General features: G+C 33.1%; 1 long non-coding RNA gene across 2 annotated transcripts; it reads right to left on the bottom strand.

The window, feature by feature from the left end:
* Positions 1 to 1,983: 1,983 nt before the first annotated feature.
* LOC139519159 (uncharacterized) lies at positions 1,984 to 8,655 on the bottom strand. Of its 2 annotated transcripts, XR_011663529.1 has the most exons (3): positions 6,904 to 7,267; positions 6,201 to 6,363; positions 1,984 to 2,838 (listed from the first exon to the last, which is right to left on the bottom strand). It is a non-coding gene; the product is annotated as an uncharacterized lncRNA (long non-coding RNA). The 2 variants fall into 2 exon arrangements; XR_011663528.1 differs by lacking the exon at positions 1,984 to 2,838 and having other exon boundaries at positions 6,047 to 6,363; positions 6,904 to 8,655.
* Positions 8,656 to 9,065: the final 410 nt, after the last annotated feature.

The following is a 9,065-nucleotide window of genomic DNA, read 5'->3' as shown; positions in this document are numbered from 1 at the left end:
GTTGATGATTAAATTACGTTTTTACTTTGTATCACTAAAACAGTTTCTCTTTTGGAGAAATCATAGAAACAGACGATTCCTAAAGATACTATAACAAAATATGATTCAGAAAAAAAACACTTAAAAATGTCTACAGAAGACATTTTGGACAATTGAACACTTTACATACCATATTGCATATAACCAACGGTCTGTAATATTGATAATTCGTTAGTTGGTATTTATTGACTTGTTAGTTGTTTTATGTTGATGTTCTGCTGCCTCATTGACGAATACCCATCAACCCTAAATGTTTGATATTCACATGTATCCTGCCACGCATGTGCTTTACTGACATCTTGCTTCATAGTCACTGTGGTGTTACCCTTATCAAGTATATAAAAATAAGAGGATGTGGTAAAATAAGAGGATGTGGTCTGATTGCCAATGGGTTAGCCCTCCAGTAGATACCAAATGTAAGTCTCTTATTGTACAGTTGTAAAATACACAAGTATTCATTTTCACATGGCTAACATAGTTAGACTCAGTTTGAGGTTCATATAATTTTAACCTTTGTATATTTGATTCTGGGATTCTGAGAACGGGTGCAAGTTTTCTTATTTTGAATTACGTCATAATCTTCAGACGAAGTCTAGATCAGTATTACAATCAAGATATGCATCAACAGATTTACTGCAATGCGATTTGTTGTGGTACTGTCTTTATGTATTGTAATTTCTGCCATACTAATTGATAAAAACTGCAACAATTACCGCATTTTATTTTTATACGAATATTTATATCTGGGTAATGACTCTTGTATGGCAGAAGAAGGACTTGCAAATTGCTTCGGACATTCAGGACATGAAAATTAACATAACTCAAAGTGTACTTTGAATAAATGTCACATACCATGAGAGTCTTCCTAACCATTTACTGTATATTGAGATATATGCATTTTTATGCATAGCATATTATCACATAAGAAACACAAATGAACTATGAAGTTTCACGCAATGTATACTCAGTACATACGGCATGATATCAAAAGGCTACTTTTCTACAAAATAACACAACAGAAACGAACAATAAGGAATCCAGTAGTGAAAACAATATTGAACTACGTAATACATTATATGTAAAACATGATCAGCCAGGTGAGGAAGCAGTTCCATTTTGACGTTATTTTTCGTCGAAAATGGGCCGTATCTCTCACTTCTTCTATTTATTTGTATTGTAGTCCTGTATTATTATGTTGTCATTTTAATGTTATATTTAACAATGCCATCAAAGTGCGAGGTTTGGCATGCCACAATACCAGGTTTAACCCACCATTTTTTTCTTTAAAAATGTCCTGTACCAAGTCAGGAAAATGGCCATTGTTATATCACAGTTCGTTTCTGTGTGTGTAACATTTTTACGTTGTGTTTCCGTTGTGTTGTTTGTTTTCTCCTATATTTGAGTGTGAATTCACATCACTATAAGACGTGTCACGGTACTTTTCTATCCCAAATTCATGTATTTGGTTTTGATGTTATATTGGTTATTCTCATCGGATTTTGTCTAATGCTTAGTCCGTTGCTGTGTGTGTTACATTTTAATGTTGTGTCGTTGTTCTCCTCTTAATATATAATGCGTTTCCCGCAGTTTTAGTTTGTTACCCCGATTTTGTTTTTTGTCCATAGATTTATGAGTTTTGAACAGCGGTATACTACTGTTGCCTTTATTTATTCAGTATAATCCTTGCTTGATGCAGACACATACATATTATGTCAGGGTTTTGAATATTTGTTAGCGTCACCCCTCCCTTGATCTGGGACAGTGGTGTACCAAGACAACACAGGTTAACTGGAAAAAAAAATTTGAAAACGATTTTTTTCATCCGATCGGTACTTAGAACAAACACAAATTTTAAAAAAGGTGAGAAAAACACATTTTTACCAAACTTAGAGACTCTTCTTACTACTAGAAATTATTATGACCTAATTCAGTGAAACTCCGACAGACTTAGTGTAAAACTCACACGAAGTCTAAGAAAAGCAAGGTCATGTACAAGAACAAAATAAAGGTATCGACATGAAGTAGGATAATATGTGTTATTCACTGGATAGCAATATTATACATATTTAGTTATGCATAAAATTGAAAATAAAATCAATGTAAGTATAGCGATACAAACTATTTACAAAGATTTTACAATAATGAACAATAAGTTTATATGACCGTATCTTCATGAACGATTTATAAGCAACATCACTGAATTTATGAAAACGTGATGTCACATTTTCATAAGCTTTTTACGATTATAATTATCTGATCACCTTATTTGTACTAACATGAGCAACACGACGGGTGCCACATGTGTAGCAGGATCTATTTTTCCTTCTGGAGCACGTGAGATCAACTCCTCTTCCCGACTTTTGGCGCGGTGTGTGTTGCTCAGACTGTAATTTTCAACGTTATGTTTTGTATTCTGTTCTTTATCGTTTTGGTTTTGCCATGGTGTTGTCAGTTTGTCTTCGACTAATAAGTTTGAACACCCTTTAGTATCTTCCACCTCTTGTCTACATGTACAGCCCAGATTTCCACCTCTTGTCTACATGTACAGCCCAGACTTCCACCTCTTGTCTACATGTACAGCCCAGACTTCCACCTCTTGTCTACATGTACAGCCCAGACTTCCACCTCTTGTCTACATGTACAGCCCAGACTTCCACCTCTTGTCTACATGTACAGCCCAGATTTCCACCTCTTGTCTACATGTACAGCCCAGACTTCCAACAACTCTTCGTATATAAGAGAAAAATTATTAGAATTCCCAAACTTGATAATTTTGCAGTTGTGCCCAGGTTACGTAAACTGAAATTAAAGAAAACATGACTAAAGTCACGAGCATAGTTAATAAGTATAGGAATATGTACACACCGAAAGGGGAAAATTTGATTAATTTCCAAGTGCTCTTCAACGTTTGAAAAAGGTTTTGATTTTTTGTCTCAATCTTCAATATAAAAGAGACATTGTTTGTCGAATTGCGCATATTGCACAATAACATTGGTAGCGTTTAATGTTATTACTATCACTGGGTCAATGTATTTGCTAATGGACTGTTCGTCTCAATTAGACACTATTGAAATTTGTTGTTAAAGCTTTTATAAAACTCAAAAATCATTTTAAATTTAGGAATATTTATGCCTTATGAATAACTCTTGATCATTAGTTTGTCTTTTTGAAAGTCATCTTTAACGATTTAGAATTATTTTTTGGTCAACATAAACTCCTTAAAGTAAGATATTTTGTGTTGTACACAAAACTATGCTGAGATGGGTATACATTTTCAGATTATATGCAATCGATAACACACTGTCATCTTATTAACGAGTATAATATAGACGAGGGTTTGTCGTTGCTTTTGTCTGACACAATTGTGTTTCGTATTTTGTTTTTATATAGGAAAAAATACATCAAAGAAGCTGGGTTATGAAGGATACGGTGACCGATGTCTTAAAACGTATATAAAATAAAGTAATAATTTTGAAATAATCAAAATTGTAAAAATTTAGTTGTTAATATTTAGGTCAACAGTAATGAACAATCTGAAGTTTGTGTTGTATTATCTGTGTTCATACATGTACGTGTACAGCTATTACTTCTGAGAAATATCGAGTTCGTAAATGATCAGTCATTCTTATCCGTAAAACTCATAAATTGTTAAGCTGAAACATATATCTTGTCGTTCCACTGGAAATAATGGTGCACAATTTTTCTCTTTGAAGTTAAGGTTTTACGAGTTACATAATGTTTTGTGAAGTGATATACATGTCTACACTGTATGCAAATGCAGGGACCTTTAACCTATTAAACGGTAATTAAATCAATTCTGTTTATTTATTACGAACTATGGATTATATCACCATTAAATAATTACAGGGTCATGCTAGAACGAAAGAAAGGGAGTGTTAAGGTTATACATGTACGAATAGACTGAATGCTGCAGGAAACAAGACACAATAGGGGATAAACTAATACAAGAATGCTCGCAGGAAACAAGACAAAATAGGGGACAAACTAATACAAGAATGCTCGCAGGAAACAAGACAAAATAGGGGACAAACTAATACAAGAATGCTCGCAGGAAACAAGACAAAATAGGGGACAAGCTAATACAAGAATGCTCGCAGGAAACAAGACAAAATAGGGGACAAACTAATACAAGAATGCTCGCAGGAAATAAGACAAAATAGGGGACAAACTAATACAAGAATGCTCGCAGGAAACAAGACAAAATAGGGGACAAACTAATACAAGAATGCTCGCAGGAAATAAGACAAAATAGGGGACAAACTAATACAAGAATGCTCGCAGGAAACAAGACAAAATAGGGGACAAACTAATACAAGAATGCTCGCAGGAAATAAGACAAAATAGGGGACAAACTAATACAAGAATGCTCGCAGGAAACAAAACAAAATAGGGGATAAACTAATACAAGAATGCTCGCAGGAAATAAGACAAAATAGGGGACAAACTAATACAAGAATGCTCGCAGGAAACAAGACAAAATAGGGGATAAACTAATACAAGAATGCTCGCAGGAAATAAGACAAAATAGGGGACAAACTAATACAAGAATGCTCGCAGGAAACAAGACAAAATAGGGGATAAACTAATACAAGAATGCTCGCAGGAAATAAGACAAAACAGGGGACTAGCTAATACAAGAGCGAAAAGATCGAATGCTCGCAGGAAAAAAGACAAAATAGGGGATAAGCTAATACAAGAACGAATAGACTTAACAAGACAAATATGGGATAAGCTAATACAAGAACAAATAGACAAAATGATGGAAGAAACAGAAAAAAAGGAAATAAGGTCGTACAAAAACGAATAGCTCGAATGCTGGAAGAAAGGATACAAATTAGGGGATATCATACATGAACGAAACGATCGAATGCTTGAGGAAACAAGACAAAGGTTAAACAAAAACAAATAGACTGAATGCTATAAGACACAGAGGGGATACGGTCAGAATAGACCAAGTATACTTGTAGAAAAATTGCGAAATATAAGATATACTGTGTATCCCTGGCTGCTCACTGAGAGAAACTAATGATGTGTATATTCATTCTTCCTGTAAAGTAGAATGGAAACATTGTCAACGCATAACAGTTCTTTAAGCACTAAAAAGTTAGACTTTTTTTTAATTAAAAAGAATACTAGTTCTATTAATCTTTTTTCTTTAATTCTATAGATTTGTGTTATCCCTACATTTATACAATTAGGAGAATGATTGTTTTTGCAATAAAAGCTCCAGTAGTCACATCACTTACAAAACTCAAACATCATTAGCAAAAAAGAAGAAAGGAACCCCAATATTTGACAGAAGATGAAATCAGATTGTTTTTGCACCAAAGGGGTCTTTTAGATTAACTTGTAAGAATAATCAGAATCAATAGTTTGGTAAGCAAAGACAATTATCAGATAAATTTTGGAACAGCAAAGCCAAAAAGGACCTAAAACATCAAACCAACTGTTATAGCTCTCATTCTTTCAGGGTCAATGAAAGCTCAAATGTTAAGGACTAAATTGTTCTGCATAACATTTCCGTGTTGCTACATTACCATCTTATATTACCATCATATAGCTCCTACTGTTTCTAAGCTTTTTGTGCTAATGTTGTTAAATATTGTTTTTTTGTTTGTTTTGAGATTGTGACACAGACTGCTGTATCCATATTTTGACTATTTTACCTATATGTCTGTTTTGTTCACGCATCGTTCAAATATAATGGAATTTATGCGACTGTCATACAAGTGAGAGGTTTAGTGCTTTAAAACCAGGTTCAATCCACCATTTTCTACATTTGAAAATGCCAGTAATAAGTCAGGAATAATACAGTTATTGTACATTCGTTTGATGTGTTTTATCATTTGATTTTGTTATTTGATTAGGGACTTTCCGTTTTTGAATTTTCCTCGGAGCTCAGTATTTTTGTGATTTTACTTTTTTCTTACACATCACTGACTTTCAAATGTTTCGGTTTCAGACAAATACCAGTCAAAAACACTTGTTTATGAAACTTTCTATGTCTCTATCATAGTATAAAGTTTATGTTGGAGTATATGCATTTTCTCACGTGTGCACCTCAAGTAAAGAGACCTTTGTGAAATTCTTCTTTCGCTTTATTTTAGGTTGGTAACAATTCCCTTGTAACAAAGTTTTACCAGGAATAGTGATGTTGCGTCCGTCCTTTACAAATTATTAGTTGGAGAATACTGTAGATTCCCTACTCTGCAATTTATATGCCTTTCTTAATAACTTGTCACGGCTATAGCCTTGGGAAATGCTTGTTGGAACCTCTGAACTCTTGTCTTGCTAAAGGCAGAGCTGTAATAACGAAACAAAAAATTCAAATTATGTGAACGTCTGAGGGGTTGCTCCTGTTTGATTTTCATTACATACTTTTGATCATTTCGGTTTAGAGGGTTGTAAGGTTTTCAGATTATACATGGGAAGAAATTGGTGTAATATTTATCAAAGCGTATATGTTTTAACAAAAATCTATACAATAGAAAAATCACCTCAATGTAGCCTGTGTGTGTTGAGGCGGTGTTAAACAAACACCAATCAATTAACATAACAAAAATAGTAATATTGATGTCCTCGTCTTTCTAACAGACAAGAAGTGAAACGTCAAATTTGTATTTATACTATCTGATAGTATACAATTACACAGATCACTTAATTGATAACGTAAAGAATTCTTCGTCCTAGTTTTTTTTTATTCAAATATAAATGCATGCGCAATTTAATACGTTGTTTGAGAAAAAAAATATGTAGTAAAATAATTCAATTGAAAATGAGGTTAATCATAAATTAATAACTGATCAAATAAAATGAAAGTTTTAGTGTTTACTTGATAGTTACCTGTCAGTAGAAATCACTTCAGACGAACATTCAAGGGCATGGTTAGAGTGCTGTCTATATTTTCCAGGTCAAATTATGTAATGTAATATATGATAACGTGTGTTGTGTCTGGGTTCAAGACGCTGACAGCCATATTATATCTATAAATACGTTATACGTACCTGTTCAAAAGCTTGCGGCAGATGTTCCACTTGGCAAAGCTACAGGATGCACATTAGATAACTTCAACTTATACTCAATGTATTTTATATATCAAAGATGAAAAGAAACATTTTCACGAAACCTTAGCAATTCTGTGGTAAAATGGAACGAAAAAAGTATCATGCAAAGTTCGATGTTAACGTCAAACATATTTTAATGGATTGTTCTCCAATACGTGTCTGAAAAATAGATTCTTAATGATTGTTGCAAAAAATTAAATTGCCGATAGAAAAACTTGTAAAGAAGTACAATAAGTAAAGGAAAAGTAATTTCAGTTACAATTGATTACAACAAACTTTTCACTTCTCCAGGTTTTACAAGGCATAACTAACACATGCATACACTTTTATGTTCAGTCAAGTTTTCGCAAATTTTCTACCATACATACAGAGCATTATCTACTTGAACAAATGTCAAACAATCAAGATTGTATGAGGAGGATGGCACCAAACAACACTTCATAGTTACCTTTGTCATGTCACGATCTATTTTACAACTTGGCATAATGACATATCGTAACGGAAAACGTTCAATCGACGTATCTTTACATTTCCATCTACTTCATCTTTTTATTTTCAAACAACATTTCAAAAACACATGTCCTCATTTACAGAATATTTAGTTATGTTTAAAATATATTGCTTATTCAAAACATTTTGGTACTAACTGTTCGCATAATCATTTCAGCTACTAGTATGTATAAGTCTGCTTTCAGCTTTAGTTGCTCCAGTATGCAAGCGTTCAGTTCTAATTGCTCCATCATGAACGCGTGCGATTCTAGTTACTGCAGCATTTACGCGTTCAGTTCTAATTGGTCCATTATGGACATTGATGCAGGGATGCAGTTCATAGAATAGTGTTTAGATTTACCTTCAAGCAGATCATCATGTACGCTTCTAGATGCTTTGCTTGAAAATTCCTAAGGTACTACATTAGGTGTGTGAACGGTACTTCATATCATAAGATTTTCTCAGTTGATCTTTACCAATAACTCTTTAAAACAGCGAGGATATTTACATCTTTAGTGTTACAGATATTGGCAAGAGTTCAGCAAAGTAGGAAGATGTTTTTAATATCCAAAACTAGAATATAAATAATGACACAAGATATCAATGCCTTAGAGAGAAAATAAACAAAAACGGCAACAGACGACAAAACATTTACCAAAAATTTGGAGCAACATTGAATATGACTTCTCTTAAAGTGAAATAAAAGAATGGGGTGTTCGCAATTATATGCTGCATGTTGTTCTTCAATCATAGCGTCTAGTATTTGTAGGACTTAGTACATCAATTCAAGTTTTTTATGAAGCTTATAACAAGTCTGTAATGTTCTCTGTTATTTTGGCATTGTAATTCTGTAGAAATCTACTTTTGAAAAAGGCAATGGTGATTTCGATTGGTCTGAAATGACAATTAATGAACACTTTGACCCTATTAAAGACTGAATATTTTTAATTTTTAAACGGGACAAAAATGTTGCTTAGCGTTTTTTCGCACAAAAATAAATTTAAAAACAAATTCAATTTGTTTTTTTTAAACGACTTTGATATTTTATCCTCATAGGTCCTTAACTGCTTCATTGTGTAACATTAAAATTTCAATATTGAAATGTAGTTATATAGAAATATAGAATTAGAAGATAAACTCATCAGAGATACTAGAATTGAAATTAGATATCTGCGCAAGACGCGTGTTTCGTCTAAAAAAGACTCATCAGTGACGCTTGAATAACAAAATGATAAAAAGGCCAAATAAAGTCTGAAGTTGAAGAGCATTGAGGACCAAAAATTTCTAAACGCTTTGTCAAATACAGCTAAGGTACTAGTAATCTATTCCAGAGGAAGGATAGCCTGAGTATTTTAAAAATTATAAGTTTGTTAACAGTTAATTTATAATTATGAACATATCAATGATAACTCAAGTCAACACAGAAGTACTGACTACTAGGCTGGTGATACC

The sequence above is a fragment of the Mytilus edulis genome, chromosome 4 (assembly GCF_963676685.1).
Source record: "Mytilus edulis chromosome 4, xbMytEdul2.2, whole genome shotgun sequence".
In the NCBI taxonomy this organism is placed as follows: Eukaryota; Metazoa; Mollusca; class Bivalvia; order Mytilida; family Mytilidae; genus Mytilus; species Mytilus edulis.
This window is presented reverse-complemented; position numbering and strand designations above follow the sequence as displayed.